This window comes from Nannospalax galili, unplaced genomic scaffold (assembly GCF_000622305.1).
Source record: "Nannospalax galili isolate Female #2095 unplaced genomic scaffold, S.galili_v1.0 scaffold1111, whole genome shotgun sequence".
NCBI lineage: Eukaryota > Metazoa > Chordata > Mammalia > Rodentia > Spalacidae > Nannospalax > Nannospalax galili.
Window position 1 is genome coordinate 252,878 of NW_008329664.1, and position 5,110 is coordinate 257,987.

General features: G+C 40.9%; 1 pseudogene; it reads right to left on the reverse strand.

Annotated features, from left to right (window-relative positions):
• Positions 1-3,325: 3,325 nt before the first annotated feature.
• Positions 3,326-4,259, reverse strand: LOC103740248 (annotated as a pseudogene).
• Between the last annotated feature and the right edge of the window lie 851 nt (positions 4,260-5,110).

Sequence of the window (5,110 nt, forward strand, 5' to 3'; positions counted from 1 at the left end):
ATATATATCCATCATGGTAGCATTTGAATACACAAAACAAATGCCAGTTACATTGACTTGAGAGAGAGACTGCAGCACAGGGATAGGACATTGGGTTCTATAACTTCCTCCTGGACCTCAGGTTCAGTCATGGACAGATTATCCAGGAAGAAAATAAAAAGGAAATACTAGACTTGAATCACACTGAATAAAATGAGCCTGGGAAATAGAAACACTCCATCCCACAGTTTGAGAAAACACAAGGATCTTAACTGCACACGAAATATTCTCCAGGATTAACAGAAAATTCAAACAGAATCCATGTTTTAGAAGCACAGCATCCTCAAACTTGGGATATACCTAAAACAGTTGTAAGAGGGAAGTTTATAACAGTAAACACCTGTATCCAAAAATGCCTCCATAAAGAAGCTGGAAAGATGGGTCAGCAGTTAAGAGCTCATAATAACCTGTGTGAGTCCAGGGTTTGAGACTCAGCACCCATGTTGGGTAGGTGGCACCCACCTGTAAATCCAGCCCCAAAGGGTCCAAGACCATCCTCTGGCCCCCAAAGGTGCATACACATACACTACATACACACACATACACACACACACACACACACACACATATTCATACATATAAATAAAATAACAAAGTAAGTGTTTACAAATGTCTCCATCAAAAACTTGAGAAACAAGATCAAAGAAGCCGCTGCAAATGTCAGTGCTCATGCTGGCCTCTGCTCTTGCTGCTGATCTGTTGTGCTTTCTGGACCCTTCAGGATCCACACTGTCTGGATTCCTCCATCTTTGTAGTAATTTAAAATCAGAAGCACAAGTGATTTACTTTTGTTTTAAAAGGTGTCTACTGTGAGTTCTTGGTGGAATGCCTTCCCTTTGATATTGGTGGCTGGGGAACAATGTCTGGCACCTTGGAAATAGGAGCCCTGAACAGCTGGTGAGCAATGATGCTACTGTATGTGGAAATACCAGTATTTAGCATATCTAAGTTTAGACAGTACAGTATCATCCAGAACTGCTTCAGTCAACTTCAGTAACCAAGGTGACTTTTTAATAGTATTAATTATTTATTCTGTCGTATGAGTGACAGTAAGACAAAAAATAATAAAGTCACTTTTAAATTCAGATTAATATGTTTCCAAGAAACAATTTTCCTCCCTTAATTTGCCCAACTTACAATTTCATAAGGTTTTTACTTCTCCTTGCTTAGCCTATGTAAGGAAACCTGAAAGAACAATGATTTTATATTCCTAATCATTTAAAGGATTTTACAAACTAACGAAGGCTGAATCCCAGAGCCTAGGGATGGAGAGTCACTTTATTTTATGATTCCCCTTGAGTACATACATAAAAGCTAAAACATTTGTAGGAAAGCAGCGTATATTAGTATTGTCTTTGTTATATATATTTTTTCAAATATTGACAAGTGTTGAGCCTATAGTGGATATTCATTTAATGAGTCAGTATTGACAGCAGGAAGACAGTATTGAAACTAATCATAATGTGAACCTAAAATATAAAAATTGCACCTAAATCAATTAGGGTAATTCATACATAATTTCTTGTTTTTAACATTTTTATTGAATTTTTTGATTTCCTTACAATATAATTTGATGACATTTATATCCCCTCGCCCATCCACACCTCTCTACATACCACCCCCACACTCAATTCAATGTACTCTCTCTGTATAATAAAGCCAATAGCTTCTCACTTGAATTCCCACATGTTCTCCAGTGTGGGTTCATCCACTGAAGCTTGCTGTGTAGGACTTTACATGCTGTCACCATTGCTGTGAGTTCACAAGACCAGCTGTCTGGCGAACTCTGGCCCACCCATGATCTTCCACCACCTGAGGCTCCAATGATCTCTCCACCTCCTCCTCTGTTATCCAGATGGCTGTAAACTTGTAAGATTTTTAAGGAACCATGTTATAAATGCACAAGTGAAAAGTCCTCGTCAAGACTCCTCTGATAACCTTTTATTTTGGTAGCGTAGGCATCTGCAATCATCCACAGCTCCAACTGGGCCATGGTCAGAGTGGATTCTTGTAGAATTCTGACTTGAGGGTCCCTCAGTCAATGGTAGCAGTCAAATGCTTGCAAACTTTGGTCAACTGGGTCTGGGTGGGGGGACTGGCTCCCTGCTGCAGGGGCTTCTCCTTCAAGTGCTGCTCTAGCTTTCACTCCCTGAGGAGAAGTTCAGTCATGTTTGCAATGAACTTGGTCATAGATGCTTGAAGAACTTGTGGGTCTGCTTCCACTGGAACTTGGAGCTGCAGTGCTAGATCTCCATCTCCTTATCCATCTCCAGCCTCTGGCCTGTGGCCTACATCCCTGGTTGCCATGGTGGCCTGGCCTGAGGCAGGAAGATCCAAGCTGGGAGGCCACACCCTGCCTTCACAGCCTTGAGGTGGGAAGAGCCACATAATTTCTTAACCTTACATCTTCCATAAAGGAGATAACAATGCTATAGACATTAAATTCTCAATTCTCAAAGGGGTAACTCTCTCTCTCTCTCTCTCTCTCTCTCTCTCTCTCTCTCTCCCCTCCCTCCACATTTTATTAGATTTGAAACACACATCTACTTTACCTGGCAGGAATTGGATTTCTTAGATCTTTCACATGACAGAAATCACCAAAATAAATCTAAATTAAGAAGTGAAAATTCAATATTCACAATCAAGTGAATGCATTTGGATATGGAAAATCAAAATTTTGTTGAAAATTTCTATTGGCAAAGAATCTAACAGAATATAAAAACCATCAACACTCCACCCAAGAGACCTTCTGGAGCATCCCACTGAGGGGTAAGACCCAGGAGTCCAGTGCAGACTTGGGCAGTTTCCAAGAGCCACATTTCTCTTGGTCTAAGTCTCCAGAAGGCCCAAATGTTATGGACTTTCAGGAATACATAGCTAAAGAATGTCTCAAAGACTTCCGACTTTGTTATTAGCACACTCTATTTTTATGTAAAAGAGATCAATCAACAGATACAGTTCATCTAATAAGGAAGAGGCAGTATTAATAAAGAAGAAGGCTCAGAACAAAAGCAATGTTAGGAATTCTGAAAACTCAAAGAGCAGATTTCCCTTCATCAGACAATGATTGTTGGGAAGAAAACAAAGTTGTTAGTCCAGCCGGGACGGCTTTTAGTTTGGTAACTTGGGAAATGAAAGAAAGCGATTCCGTTGTTTGTAGATTTCTGGAGCAACCTGCCAATTTAATTTTGGAGCATGCATGTCAGGTTCACTATGGGTAATGCATCTGGAACAGCTTCTACACCTTAGTTAGGAAAGGTCTGTGTCTTTTCCTCAGGAGAATTTCTCACTCTCCTAAGCTCTTCCTTTTCTGCACCAGCCTTTTCAGAACCCCTTTTATGTCTTTGTTTCTCAGGGTGCAAATGAGGGAGTTTAGAGTGGGAGTGGCAATGGTGTACAAAAGTGTGATGAACTTTCCTTGACTGTGTGCATAGGAGCTGTTGGGCTGGATATAGACAACGGTAATGGTGCCATGGAACAGGACTACCAGCAGCTGGCGGGACCCACAGGTTCCAAGAGCTTTGTGCCAGGTTTGGGTGGACCTTATCCTCATCACTGCTTGGGCAATGTACCCGTATGAGACCAACATGAGAGAGAGGGGGAGGAGCAGCAGCACCAAGGAAGCCACAAAGGACTGGACCTCGTTGGCACGAATGTCTACACAGCCCAATTTGATCATGGCAGGAACCCCACAGATGAAGTGGTAAATCTTGTGGTTCCCACAACGAGGAGGCAGAGGGTGATGGTGCCCTGAATCAGCATGCTGCCCACTCCACTCAGCCAGGCCGTTCCAGCAAGCAACTGGCAGAGCTGCAAGTGCATAACCACGTTGTAATGGAGCAGTCTAGCAACAGCAGCATAGCCATCAAATGTCTTGATGGCCAAGCAGACACACTCAATGGACCCAAGAACCAGAGACATGTGGAGCTGAATAGCACAGCCTGTGGGGGTGATGGTCTTGGAAGGACAATGGAGGTTCCACAGCAGCTGGGGAACGATGCTGGTGGAAAATCAGATATCAAGGAATGAGAGGTTGGTCAGGAAATAGTTCATGTGTGTGTGCAGCACAGACCCACACAGGAGGCCAGGATGACAACTGTGTTGCCCACCAGAGTCAAGAGGTAGGAGATCAGCACTGCCACAAAGAGGATCCTCTCAAGCTATGACTGGTCAGAGAAGTCCACCAGGGTGAAGTTGCCTTCTGAGCTCTGGTTAATCATCACCTACTCATGGGGAGGAGGTGAAACCTGGACAAGTACACATTTTACTTAAACATAGGAATGCAGTGGAATCTGGAATAATATTGAAAGACATGGACCAAAAACTAGAGGATGGAGGTGTGTTGTGTACAGGGTACAGGGTACAGGGATAAAATAGAGAGACAGAGATAGACATAGACCAAGCCCTATATTTCAAGGAGAGTGGAAGATTACAAAGTGCACTGAGAACTCTTAAAAAGTATGAGGATGTTAAAACATACCATGTGGGAAACCGTGGGTAATCAGTGATTACTCAGCTCTTCCAAATTACTTCATTTATTTTTCAGGAAGTGTAACCTATTCTTCCTCAACACCAATTACAAGATTATAGTAACAAATGAAAAAAGAGAGATTCCACACCAAAAACTAGCTCTTGGAAGACATATCTTCAATAGGAAAAGTAGCAAACAAAAATAAATTTTGGGAAAATGCATGGTTATTTCAATTCTTTACCTTTATCAACACCATGTTAAGGATGAAATACACAACAAAAATTTTTAAATTATGTGCTAATGCCATCTTTATATCTTTCTCTGTCAATATTTTTTCTTATGAAAATGGGCAGATTAGAGTATTTTAACAGTCAACAGAGATATCCTAGTAAGTTTTGAATAATTTTAGTGACTTGCAAAACAGTTTTAGACTTCTGTATTTGCCTTTTATTTTAAAGTAACTAAGAGTTTCAAATTTTCATTTTCAATAGACTTGAATATATGTTTTACCAACTATTTTTCTTATGGTAACTTCATAGTATATGTTACAGAATAAGTCCACTTGACTTCTTACTTAAAGATTTAAAATTTTTGTTGTGT